Source organism: Ovis canadensis, chromosome 11 (genome assembly GCF_042477335.2).
Source record: "Ovis canadensis isolate MfBH-ARS-UI-01 breed Bighorn chromosome 11, ARS-UI_OviCan_v2, whole genome shotgun sequence".
NCBI lineage: Eukaryota > Metazoa > Chordata > Mammalia > Artiodactyla > Bovidae > Ovis > Ovis canadensis.
Genome location: NC_091255.1, coordinates 69,462,155 through 69,475,965, shown reverse-complemented (window position 1 = coordinate 69,475,965; position 13,811 = coordinate 69,462,155).

The following is a 13,811-nucleotide window of genomic DNA, read 5'->3' as shown; positions in this document are numbered from 1 at the left end:
GTTCGTGGCCCAGTGTCAGGGAGGTCCAGTTTCCTCTAGAGAGCGGCTTTGTTTCCTGTATGCCATCAGCTCAAAAGCATGAGATATCAGACCCCCCAAATGCTAACATTTCTCTCCTTTCCACAAAAGGGACTCAGAGATTAAAATGAGAAGCTCGGAGAGTTTTTACTCCTATTCTGCAATGGACAGGAGCAGTTGCTGTTGTTTTTACGCCCTAATGAAAAGCCAGGTTCTGTAGTGCTTCCCAAGGCATCTGCTGCTTGGAACCGTCTCTCCACTTTAGTTCTGATTGCGTGTCCACGGTGTATGCACGTCTGTGTGCCTAATCACTGCACGGCATGCTTTAAACTTGTGTGTGCCCACTCTCTCAGTCGTGTCTGACTCTCTGAGAACCCGTGGACTGTAACCCGCCAGGCTCTTCTGTCCGTGGGATTTCCCTGGCAAGAATACTGGAGTGGGTTGTTGTTTCCTCCAGGGGATCGTCCCAGCCCAGGGATCGGCAGGCGGACTCCAAGCCATCAGGGAGCCCTTTCTGCAGGGATCTCTCCTTTACATTGAGGACTTTCTCCCGAATGTGCGGAGCGCCGGGAAAGCACGCACTACAGGCCAACAGGAGAGGGCGCGCTTGTAACTCTGCAATGATGAAAACCACGGTTTCCCGGTAAATAAAAGGGCTTTGTCCCTCCTTTACAAGCCGCTCTCTCTGCAGCTGCGCGTAGCCCCAGATGTTCTTGCTGGGAGTTTCGGGCACAGAAAGCCCTCTGAGACTCGAGCACACAGTGTTTCCAGGACTGCCACCTACTCCCGTTTCTCCATATTGTTTGCAGAACAATCCGATACTCTCACCACCACGCAACGCGGAAGCTTGTGTAGTCTCTTAAGGGTCGGGAAAAAAAACCCAAAAAAACCCCACAAGCGAACTAGAAAGAAAATGATGGAAATAAGGCAGAGAGCTGGTAAACCCAAGAGCAGAAAAATAAGCCCCCTGGGAAAAAGCTGGGAACAGGGCGGAGGAAGTGTTTACACCCATGAAGATAATTGGCTGAAAAGTTACAAAAACAAAACAAAAATGCCTGCAGACCCTGATTATTCATGTATTTTGTTTCCCTTATGCAAAGTGTTAGGTTCGATGGGCTTTAATTTTCCAAGCAAACAACTTATTTACATCTTACAGATGTGAGCACAGAGAGGAAAGAAAATTTGAAATCCACATTGCAGCACGTATGTCTTGACTGTTAGATAGAGCTACATGAAATTGCCAGTGTCTGACTGTTTTTGGATTCCCCTGTAGCTCAACTGGTAAAGAATCCAACTTCTATGTGGGAGACCTGGGTTCAGTCCCTGGGTTGGGAAGATCCCTTGGAGAAGGAAAAGGCTACCCACTCTGGTATTCTGGCCTCGAGAATTCCGTGGACTGTATAGTCCATGGGATCACAGAGAGTGGGACACGACTGCGCGACTTTCACTTTGACTTTGACTGTTTTTAACCTATAGAAATGGCAGCTCCATATGGTTCACACATACGTTCCTGCCAATGAAACAAGATTGGGCTGTCTCTCTTCACTGACAGTCAACTGACTCTCGTTTTATCCTTGACTAAGTTTAGGGTCTCTAGAAGATTTTTTCCTTCCAAATGAATTTTCTTCTGGCAGTAGGTGGAGACCCAGAAGTCCCCCTTGATGGTGAATTTTGTGATGGTTTGTCTACTTGGGTATTTAAACAGAAAAACCCATCTAACCTTGCTGACTTTGCAAGTTACAAGGTAGCTTCTCCATCTCCATGAGCAGTTCAACCCCTCTCTCTGCTGCTCTCCACCAGACTTCTCTGAGCTCTAACCTACACACAGGCTGCTCAGGTATACGCCAATGTTTTTAGTTGCTAAGTTATGTCTGACTCTTTTGTGAGTCCATGAACTTCAGCCCGCCAGTCTCCTCTGCCCTTGGGATTTCCCAGGCAAGAATCCTGGAGTGGGCTGCCATTCTTTCTCCAGGAGATCTTCCCAACCCGGGGATCAAAACTGTGTCTCCTGCATTGGCAAGTGGATCCTTTAAGGTGTGTGGGCTTCTCATACACCTCACTATTACAGGGCTGTTGTGTGTGGAATTTGGGGCTCACAGTCTGTGGTTCCCTCCTTTCTGGGATTATTTTCCAGCTGCTGTTAAAGCTGTGAACTCTGGACTCTCTCTCCTGAATTCACTATGACTGCTACTCTCCGCTTAGGCTCAATTCCTGGAATGGTAAGTATCAGAGAGTTCCCTCCGGAGGAAAGCTGGACACATAAGGAGCATCCCTTTCTTTTAAGGGTCATATTCCATCCAGGTTTTGTATGCTCTGGTTGTTCGCCACTGCTTTTGATTATTTGCACTGAGTTTTAAGATTGTTATCATCAGGAGGGTTATTTGGACATAAAACTACTTTGTCGTGTTGGATACATGTTGGCTCCTCTTGGGAGGATTCAAGCTGTACACTGCACTCAGAAGAGTAAGTCAGAGGTTTAAAATCTGATGTGATACGGGGCGCGGCGGGGGAGCAGGGGTGGAGTGGGAGTTTGGCGTTAACAGATGTGAGCTCTGATACGTGGGATGGATAAACCATGAGGGGAGCACTGTAGTCAGCACCCTAGGGTAGGCCACAGTGGAAAAGAACATTAAAAATACATATACAAATGCATAACTGAACCACTTTGCTCTATGGCAGAAATTAGGATTGTAAATCAACTATACTTCAATAAAAACTACAAAAAAAATGACATTTGATGGATAAATTACTTAGTGACTCAAATAAATAAGAGAAATTGCAGTATTTTGTGTTGGAATAAGTAACCTTCAGGCTCCAGGGTTGATGCCAGTTTGAATATGAATGAGGGCTGTAAAGTATGTGGTGTGTGGAGCTCTGGTTCCTTTGGCAAAAGAGGGACAGCAAACTGTCCCTGATGTGGGAGACCAAGTGTATTTGCCAGACACTAAGGCCCTTGACAGGGCCTCCCAGTCCGTAAGTATTACATTCTGGCAACGCCCATCCTGTTGGAATGATTTCCAGCCTGAGCTCATCAAGAAGCTTGGGTCGAGTTCTCAGACACTGAACTCGAGTTTGAAACTTTTGACACCACCCAGGTGGCTGGAAGTAGAGAGCAAATACTTCTCTATCTGTGCAGGGCCAGGGCATAGCAAGTTTCTAGAAGCATTCTAACTTAGACGTCCATGGATATTAAAAAAATAAATAAACCCCAAAGATGGCACTCTTTGAAAATTTATCTTGGCAAATAAAAGGAAAAAAATACAGAAAGGTTTTCATTATGTCGATTCCAAAATGTAAGGCAAGCTCGGAAAAGAACAGCATTTTGTTGATGACCTATGGTGACATCTTAATGATGGTTTGAGGGATTTTTCTTGTGAAATTGTTTTCGGGTTTTAAGAGTTGGCAACAGAATCTCATGTGCTTTCTGGGAAAGTTGGAGACATTTTACAGTGTTCTAAAGAAAGTTTCAAACAAAGCTTTTTTGGTTGATGTAAATAACAGGATGGAGTCAGAGGCACTTTTTTCCCCTCCATTCTCTCTTTACTAGGTAAGAATAGCTCCTGGCTAAAGAGTAAAATAAAGCAAAATAAAGTAAGTAAATAAATAAAATAAGTACAAATGAAACAAATAAGTAAAATAAAGCTGTCAGCTCTGAGACTTCTTGTACCAATGCTACATGGAGGCGTAATCAAGTTTCTAGTACCCAGCCTTAAGGTTAATTACGACTTCCTGTCGGAAACCAAGAGTGCCCAGTCCAAGAACTCAGTTAAAATCCGGCCATGTTTAGCAGCTGAAACATGTAGAAATATCTTTTGCTGTAACCCAGATGGTATTCAGATTTTGTATCCATGTCTCGACAATATGATAGGTCCCTAATATAGAAACACAAAATTTAGCACCTGCGTGAGTTAGAAACTGGGAAGCTCTCCCTTCCACGTTTCCACCTTCCTAGCCCTAACGGTGCTCTTCACTGACGAGTTCTGCTGACCGCGCTTCATCTCCTGGGGCACTCTGTCTCATCAACCGTTTCTCTGGGGCCTGAGAGAAGAGTCTCAAAGGCGAACATGCTCTTCCCTGCATATATGTGAAGTCTAGAAAATTGGTCCTGATGAACCTATCCGCAGGCAGGAACAGGCTTCCCTGGTGGCTCAGATGGTAAAGCGTCTGCCTGCACCATGGGAGACCTGGGTTTGATCTCAGGGTCAGGAAGATCCCCTGGAGAAGGAAACAGCAACCCACTCCAGTATTCTTGCCTGGAGAATTCCGTGGACGCAGGAGCCTGGTGGGCTACAGTCCATGGGGTCACAAAAAACTGTACATGACTGAGCGAGTTCACTTTCTTTCTTCCTTCATAGGGAGGAAGATGTGGAGAACTGACTTGCGGACACAGAGGGTGAAGGAGAAGGTGGGATGAACCGAGAGAGCGCATTGATATACTCACACTACCACGCGGAAAATGGCTAGTGGGAAGCGAAGCGGCTGTACATCACAGGGAGCTCGGCTTGGGGCTCTGGGATGACCTAGAGCGGGAGGGAGGCTCAAGAGGGCAGGACGTGTGTATCCGTAGAGCTGATTCCCCGTGCTGTACAGCAGGAATTAATGTTGTGAAGCAATTACACTCCAACTAAAAAAAATTTAAAAATAATATGTTGTTCCTAAGTTTGGGGAAGCCACCGTCGCGGTCTGTTTATTTTTAAACTGATTTCTTTTTGCCTGTGCTGGGCCTCTGTCGCTGTGTGGACTTCTCTCCAGCTGCGGCGATCAGGGACTGCTCTCTGGTCGAGGGGCTCAGCTTCTCCGCGCAGTGGCCTCTCTTGCGGAGCCCAGGTTCTAGGGTATGCGGGCTTCCGTAGCTGTGGCGCACGTGGGATCTTCCGGGACCAGGGGTCGAACCAGTATCTCCTGCTTGGCAGGCGGAGCCACCGGGGAAGCCGCCCACAGTCTCAGTTTACAGCCTTTAGGTACCCTTCTCTGCCCCAAGAACCCCTCCGGCTTTGCTTGGAGTATTAGCAGAACATTGGGAAAGAGAACCTTAGTTTCATTATTATTCCTTTTCCAAGTAAACCCACGTCCCATTCACCCAAATACCTACATTTGTTTGTTGCCAGGGAGCAAAGACTCATTTGCTCCTGGCTCAGAGGATGTGGGTTAAGAGAGGTGGAAACCGGATATCTTATGAAGAAACCAAAATAGAAAAGCCAGGCATGTAGTCCAACTTGGTCTTTGATCCCAAAGGGCAATATGGGAGGTGAAATGCAGCTGAGAAATAACAGGCAGCGTCCAAGGCCCAGAGTGGGAGGCAGAGCTTGGAGGCGCTGTTGAGGCTGTGGATCACTTTATAGCTTGTGTACGTTGTGTGGACCCTTGCAAATGGGCAGCAAGTTCTGAAGGGCGCTTACCCGGCCAAGGTGGGAAGGTCAGAGGAGGGAGGCAAGGTCAGTTCATGTCCATATGTTGTTGTTGTTCAGTCGCTAAGTTGTGTCCAACACTCTGCGACCCCATGGGTGGCGGCACCAGCTTCTCTGTCCTTCACTGTCTGTGAGAGCTTGCTCAAACCCATGTCCATGGAGTTACTGCGTCCGTATATCCCCACAGGTTGATTATGAAGATAGGATTTTCTGGGGAATAGGATGAGGAATACTTGAAGATCGGGTAATTTTCCCAGTCTCTCAGGTCAGTTCAGTCACTCATTCGTGCCTGACTCTTTGCGACCCCATGGACTGCAGCATGCCAGGCCTCCCTGTCCATCACCAACCCCTTGAGTTTACTTAAACTCATGTCCATTGAGTCGGTGATGCCATCCAACCATCTCATCCTCTGTCGTCCCCTTCTCCTTCTGCCCTCAATCTTTCCCAGCATCTGGGTCTTTTCCAATGAGTCAGTTCTTTGAATCAGGTGGCCAAAGTATTGGAGTTTCAGCTTCAAAGTCAGTCCTTCCAATGAATATTCAGGGTTTCTTTCCTTCAGGATGGACTGGTTGGATCTCCTTGCAGTCCAAGGGACTAGAGTCTTCTCCAACACCACAGTTCAAAAGCATCAATTCTTCAGTGCTCAGCTTTCTTTATAGTCCAACTCTCACATCCATACATGACCACTGGAAAAACCATAGCCTTGACTAGATGGACCTTTGTTGGCAAAGTAATGTCTCTGCTTTTTAATATGCTGTCTAGGTTGGTCATAGCTTTTCTTCCAAAGAGCAAGAGTCTTTTAATTTCATGGCTGCAGTCACCATCTGCAGTGATTTTGGAGCTCAAGAAAATGAAGTCTGACACTGTTTCCATTGTTTCCCCATCTATTTGCCATGAAGTGATGGAACCAGATGCCATGATCTTTGTTTTCTGAATGTTGAGCTTTAAGCCAACTTTTTCGCTCTCCTCTTTCACTTTCATCAAGAGGCTCTTTAGTTCTTCTTTGCTTTCTGCCATAAGGGTGGTGTCATCTGCTTATCTGAGGCTATTGATATTTCTCCTGGCAATCTTGATTCCAGCTTGTGCTTCATACAGCCCAGCGTTTCTCATGATGTACTCTGCATATAAGTCAAATAAGCAGGGTGACGATAGACAGCCTTGACATACTTCTTTCCTGAGTCTCTGGTTACTGTCCGTTTCAAACAACTTTTGCTCGGGTATCAGAGAAGTTCAGTTCTCCGTGTCTGAGATTTACAGGTTACTGCTCACATTGCAGCAAGAGGGGCCCTTTCAAAACACGTCCAGCGTGTCGGGATCGGGCTCAGCCTCCTCAGGGGCTGTCCGTCCGCTGGAGTCCAGGTCTAAGCGCTTACAGCCCCCCTCCCTCCCTGACCTTGGGCCTCTTCTCCTTCCTGTTCAGCGCCTCCCCCACCGACGGTCCTTCCTCCCTTGCCCTTCCCAGGCGCGCTCCCAGGACGCGCCCTTCCGCCGCGCCTGTTTCTCCCGCACGCGGTTCATTTCCTCACCTACTTCACGTCTTGGCCCAGATCTCACTTGATGCGCCAACCACTCTGGTTGAAAGAGCGATTCACTCGCTCTGTGCCCTTATTTTCATCCCCCCGACTCTGCTCCGTGTTTTCTCTGTATACTTATCACCATCTAAGCGTATCCGATACTCTCTATACCTGTTTAACCGATTGCCTGAAACGGTTTAAGAATGGTGGTGATCCAGGCATGGAACCACCCCGGATGTACCCCCGAAGAGGAAAGGACAAAGGAGACGCGGCACCTGCCTATAGTGGGAGAGCAGTTGTGCATGAAAAGGGGCGGTCCAGCTGGAGGGTGGTCTGGGGTGAAGACCCAAGGAAGGAGAGTGGAGAGCAGAAAACTGCTCCGGCCGGGGCGACCCTGGGGTCGGCCGAGGAGCCACGGGCGGGCTTCGCCCCCCTTGAAAGCCAGTGTCGTGAGTTCCTGCTCTGACCTCCGTTTCCAGGGTCCGCGGTGCAGACGGTGAGGACTATCTATCTAGTGTCTCCAGTGTAACCTTCCTCAGCGCTCGCTTGGGACCCAAAGGTGAACAGGCCACATCCGGGGCACTGTGGGGCTCTGTTTGACCTGCAAGCCCAAGGAGTCAATGAATGAAGTTTGTTACTGAGAAAAATATTCTCAGTTGCCACGTGTGGAGGAACACTTAACTGGCAGAGGTAGGTAGGTGGTAAGAAATTCAGAGGCTGCCGATCGCAGGTATGTTGGTCTCAGGCATTTTAGAACAAAGCCTGACTGCAAATGATAAACACTTTTTAAGGGCTGTGTTGTCCTGCTCAGTTGCTTCAGTCGTGTCTGACTCTGTGCGACCCCAGAGACGGCAGCCCACCAGGCTCCCCCGTCCCTGGAATTCTCCAGGCAAGAACACTGGAGTGGGTTGCCATTTCCTTCTCCAATGCATGAAAGTGAAAAGTGAAAGTGAAGTTGCTCAGTCGTGTCCGACCCTCAGCGACCCCATGGACTGCAGCCTTCCAGGCTCCTCCGTCCACGGGATTTTCCAGGCAAGAGTACTGGAGTGGGGTGCCATTGCCTTTTCCGGTTGTCCTAAATTAGAAGTAAATAAAGTGTTAGGTTTGTCTTAAAGCAAAAGGACAGCCTTATTGTTTGCAAAGTATTGTAAACAGGGCTGGGAAGGTGGGCAAGGGACTCATAAACAAAACGACAGAAGTCACAGCTGGGCTACCTGGAAAGAGGACTGGGTGGCCCTCGCAGCCTGACCGCAGGCCCCACAGCCTGACCTCGCGTCTGCGGTGATCAGCTGTCCTCAGAGCCTCTCTTTGAGGGCTTTCCAGGCGGGACCCTGAGCAGAATTAGAAGTCCTAAGAGTTGTCTGTTTGTGGCTTTCTAAGAACACAAAGTACAGGACGAAACCCCAGATCTGTTTTGCCTGCCTGGCTCCAGTTTATTTTGGTGCCAAACCAGCTCCATTATTTATGCTCTTTCCACAAAGAATTCCTCTAATTTTATTTTTATAGATGTTCCAACAAGCCTTGGTCCCCTGACCTGAAGGCATCAATAAGGACTTAACTGCATTACTCCCGTCAGTACCTTTTTCTTCTCACAGTCCCCAGTGGTGGAACACTAGCGGGCTTCCCTGGTGGCTAGTGGTAAAGAATTCACTTGCTAATGAGGAGACTCGGTTCCGATCCCCGGATCAGGAAGATTCCCCTGGACAAGGGAATGGCAACCTACTCCAGTGTTCTTGCCTGAGAAATCCTGTGGACAGAAGAGCCTGGCGGGCTACAGTCCACGCGGTCGCAAAGAATCGGACATGCCGGAAGCGACTGAAGGACCACAGCAAAGAACATGCGCGGTCGTATTTTACCCTTCTCCAAGCAAAACCTTCTTGAGTTAATTTTGAAGCAAAATGGGATGATCATTTTGTTCAGCTGCCTCTTTTGAATAGCATGAGATCAGTTGGGACCTGCAAACTTCCAAATGGCTGGACATGTGGGTGTGCTTGCCGCCTCCACGCAGCAGTGCCAGCAAGATGCAGATGATTAAGAGGAGGGCCTGGCCTCTGATGTTTGAAGCCAGTGTTAATGAGAGATTTTTCGACAGCTGCAGGAAGTCAACAACTTAATGGGAAACATCACAAGTATTTAATCTGTCCAGGGCGACCACAGTACACTCCATTCCCACACCAAAAACCAGACCAACAAAATGTTTTTCAAGTCCATCATCGTGAGTCAAAGCAGATGTGAGGCTCTGCCTTCCCAAGTGGCTCAGAGAGTGGAGGTTCAGTGCCAGGGAGAGGCTCCTCCCGGTTACACATCAATTCCGTGAGTGTCAGAGGTCAAGCGGTCTATTTATTTCTTGCAAGATGGAGGCAATGTTAAACCCTCACCGATTTCTGAATCCAGTAAGACAGCCACAGGACCTTGTGCTCTGCTATAAGCAAGCGCTTCATCATACCCCAAAGCTCAGATGCAACTGGATTAACATTTTAACAGAAAATTTGGATTGTGAGAGGCAGGTATTGTCTGTGCAGCAAAGTGTCAGGTGATGTTAACTTAGAGATACACAGGAGAGAGAAAGAATAAGTTAATAAGAAAGAATGGGGGCCTCCCTGGTGGTCCAGCGGTTTAGACCTCACCTTCCAATGAAGGAGTGTGGGTTTGATCCCTGGTCCGGGAGCTAAGAATCCCACACACCTCACAGCCAAAAAAACCCAGAACATAAACAAGAGAAGCAATGTTGTAATCAGGTCAATAAAGACTTTAAAATTGGTTCACATCAAATAAATAAATAGAAAATATAAAGACTGATTTAGCAAAGTTGGAATTTGTATGCTATACTAATTGAAGCAACTATATTTTATGGGAACTGATAGGTAACTTGTTAGGCAAAAACTAGAAGTCAGACTTAAGAATGATCACATCTGGTAGTAAAACTATTTCACTTATTTGTCCCCCATGCTTTGGTGATTTTTTTTTTAATCCTAGGCTGCTTCAAAGATATTTGCATAAGTTAAAAAAATAGCCTTTAAATTCACGTTTTCTTTTAATTTGGGTTGAGTATTATAAGATGTGTTTGATAAGATACTGTATAATAAAATTTGCACTCTCCTTCACTAGTTTGGTCAGTTAGGGGACAGTGATGGTGGAATGGTCCCCAGGAAAAACTATTAGCCTCTTTTTTGCTTTCACAACACACTAGACACCCATGAATTATAGCCTCTGTTATATTTTATTTGCGTCACCGAATTTGTCTCTCTCTTTCCTACTCAGCTGAGCTTCTTGAGAGTAGAGAGTGTATCTTATTCATCTGTATAACCTCAGAATTTAGCATATTAGTGACCCAATAAAAACTGAGGACTTCCCTGGTGGTCAGTGGTTAAGAATCCACCTGCCAATGCAGGGGACATGGGTTCGATCCCTGGTCCCGGAGGACCCCACGAGGCGAGGGGCGGCTAAGCCCGTGTACCACAACTGCCGAGCCCGTGAGCCTGGAGCCGGCGCTCCGCAGCCAGAGGAGGCACCGCAGCGAGAAGCCTGCACACTGCGCCGAAGGCCCAGCGCAGCCAACAATACTTAGAGAAGAAAATAAAGTGTTTTCAAATTAATCGAATAAGTGAAAGAAGTGGTTGAAACACTGAAGAAGCAGGAATAATGGTACGTGTACATACAAGCATGGAAAGAGAATAGAAGCGCACGTGGAATGAGAAACTCGTGGAAATGCCTTCAGCGCGGAAGAATTCATCTCCAATGTGGCGTAAGCAGCCCAGGACTGAGAACTGCCGCGGCTCCGTCTCAGGAAGCGCCCCCGGAGGCGAGCTCTCAGGGTGCACGCGCAGGGCTCGTCCTCCCGGGCGCGGCCTGCCCCGCGCCAGGCCCATCCTCGCTGCCCTCTCTCCCCGCACCTCCCCGGTCCTGCTGGGTGAACGCTGCCGGCCGCTGGAAGGTGCTCTGTGAGCTCAGCCTTTGCGAAAGCCCGTCTGTAACTTGGCCTCTGGCCCCTGTTACCCGTATCCACCCTTGTTAGTCCTCCATGACCTGCAGTTTGGGGTAATTTTTCGATTTCAATGTGCTCTTGGTAGCTTTCTTTCTTTTTTCTTTTTCCAGAAATTCTTCACATTTTCTGATCTACCAAGTGTCTCTCTTTTTTACACTCATTATACATTTATTTTTCCCATCTTTTTCACAGTCTCTAAGGATGGGGAGTCAGGGGGAAGGATGTATTTATCTTGAAACAGAAATCTTCCATCTAAGATTGAGATAGCCAGGGACTTCCCTGTCGTCCAGGGGCTAAGAAGACTCCATGTTCCCAGTGCAGGGGCCTGGGTTCCATCCCTGGTCAGGGAACTAGACCCCACGGGCCACAACTGAGAATTGGCTTGCCACAGCTGAAGATCCCACGTGCCACAACTGAGGCCCCGTGTAGCCTCATAAATAAATAAATAAATGTATCTTTTTAAAAGCAAATAACAGAGAAACCAAGCAGCAGAGAAACCATTTTCCACTTCTTATGCAAGACTCCCCACTTCCTATTATATTTGAGAAAGAAGAATGGGCATGCTACTCTTCATAAAGGCTTTACTGAACACTGGGGTAAGCTATGGCAGCGGAGTGAGGCTCCATTAGCCTTCTGAAGCAAAACCTTGAGTGTCTGGGAGGGGTTCTTCAAGTCATCATGAGATGGAGTGGTGAAACTGGACTTCTTTGCACCAAAGTCTCAGGAACAAGGAAAAAGAGAAAGCACACTTATTTTCATTGATTTTTTAAAAAGACAGTTTATGGAAGAGCCCAAGTGGTTTGTTTTCCTTCCGAGATTTATCACAGATAAGTAGGTTCAGAGCCAAGCCTATTCTCTTGACTTGGAAAAGGCACAAAAGAAGTCATACTCAGAGCTTCATGGCATGGCTACTGAGTTTCCTGTGAGCAACTGTAAAGCAAATGGTGCTGTGAAGATTTTCTTTTATCGGTCTTGAATACTTATCCAAAGTTTGTGAAATTTCAAATTCCCCCCTTGACCTTGAATAACTTCACTTTGGCACATTACCCAAACTGTAGAAGATCCCTTGTAGAAGGAAATGCTCAATAGTTGACTCAAAAATGTACAGACCGCGAGTTTTGACTGCAATTTTGTCCAGTTTTATGCTTCTTCTCTATGAAGGGGAAGCATCTGATTGCTCACTCTACTTCTGCTGGAAGTGGTGTGACGGCTGCTCTATGGTTTATGAGACAAGACAGATGAATTTTTATGTGCTGTCAAGTTCTCGTAAACCAGGATTCATGCAGTTTACAGAAAAAAAAAAAGGTTTCCTAATAGACTGTCACCGTGATGGTTATTTTCATAGTGGACGGCTTTTAACTTCCCCTTTGTTTTGTGGACTGTTCTAGACTGAGAGACACACCACCCTCTTTCCCAGACATCGCCTGCAGCTGCAGCATTGCCAAGCGTCCATTTGCTGTGAAATTGGGCCAGACTTGACTCGCTCCTTTGAGATATGGCTGCAGCCCTTTTAATAATGAAAAATTGTTTCACTACATCTTAAAACCGTTTTCACGAATGGTGTATCATTTTACATATGCCTAAATTTCTATCCATTTTTTCTCTCCTCACTATGCGTTTTCTCGGTATCAGTTAGTTTTCCTGTTTTTTTTTTTTTATTTTTTTGCCCATGTACTAATAGTCTTTACTAGTACTTTATTTTTATTGTAAGCTGTCTCAACTCCTTTAATCAAGATGAAGTGAAGTGTTAGTCACTCAGTTGTGTCTGACTCTTGGCGACTCCATGGACTATAATTTTCCAAGTTCCTCAGTCCATTCGGAGAACTCTCCAGGCAAGAATAATGGAGTGGGGTGCCATTCCCTTCTCCAGGGGATCTTCCCAAACCAGGGATCGAATTTGGGTCTCCTATAGGCAGTTCTTTACTGTCTGAGCCACCAGGGAAGTCCAATCAAGACAAGATGGTATGAACAGTGAATAATAATTGAGAATATTGTATTCTGTAATGGAATCATTTTCTTTTACTTTGAAAAAAATTTTAAAGTCTTTTTTGACACATAAGCCATGTAACGCTTTCTGCATCTGATTCCCACAAAAATCCCAAGAGAGGAAATACTTGAGAAGGAAGCTCGTCAGCAGCCCCTCAAAGGGGTTCAGAATGAACGTCCCCAACAGGTGCCATCTGGGCACGTGGGTCATCCTGAGCCGAAGGCAGCTGAGACCCTGGGGCCTCAAGAGAAACATCGGCCGCTCCGCCAGTTACTTGGGAAAATGGAGAAGGGGGTCTTTCCAGGAGGACAATCGCCAGGGACCCCTTTTATCTGAGTGGCCAACCTCGACTCACTCACCTGCTCTTCCGCTGTCCCGTGAGTCCCCTCCCCTCCGCGGAAGCCCAGGTCCCTGACCATTTCTTAGCTCGGGAGGGCGTGTGTACTCCTCGTCTTCCCCTTTTATCTTTGAGCCTCTTGGGTTCGTGTGAAGCTGCATTTGTTTCCCTCCTGTTACTCTGTCACACGTTGACTTGACTAGTAGACTGGCTGAGAGAGTCTTTGAGGAGTAGATGAAACCTTTTTCTCACCAACAGCACCATCCTTCTCCTCCCAGAATTCATACCCTCCTTCTCTGACTTCTTTGCCAACATCTTTTTGCCCTGCTGGGACTTGTTAAAGGAGCCAGGCTCTTCAATTTTCCAAAACACAGAACACCATTCCTCCGTAACGTCTCATCTTTCGAATGGTGGATATGCAGCATAGAGTCTCAGAAGTTTGCGTTCACCTAGACATGGCCATCTCTTTGTATTTGTTTTTAAGCATCTCTGCTCTTCAAAATCCCTCATCAGAGAAAAGGAAGGAAATGGCCTTTTATGAAGGACTCTCCAACAAGCAGAA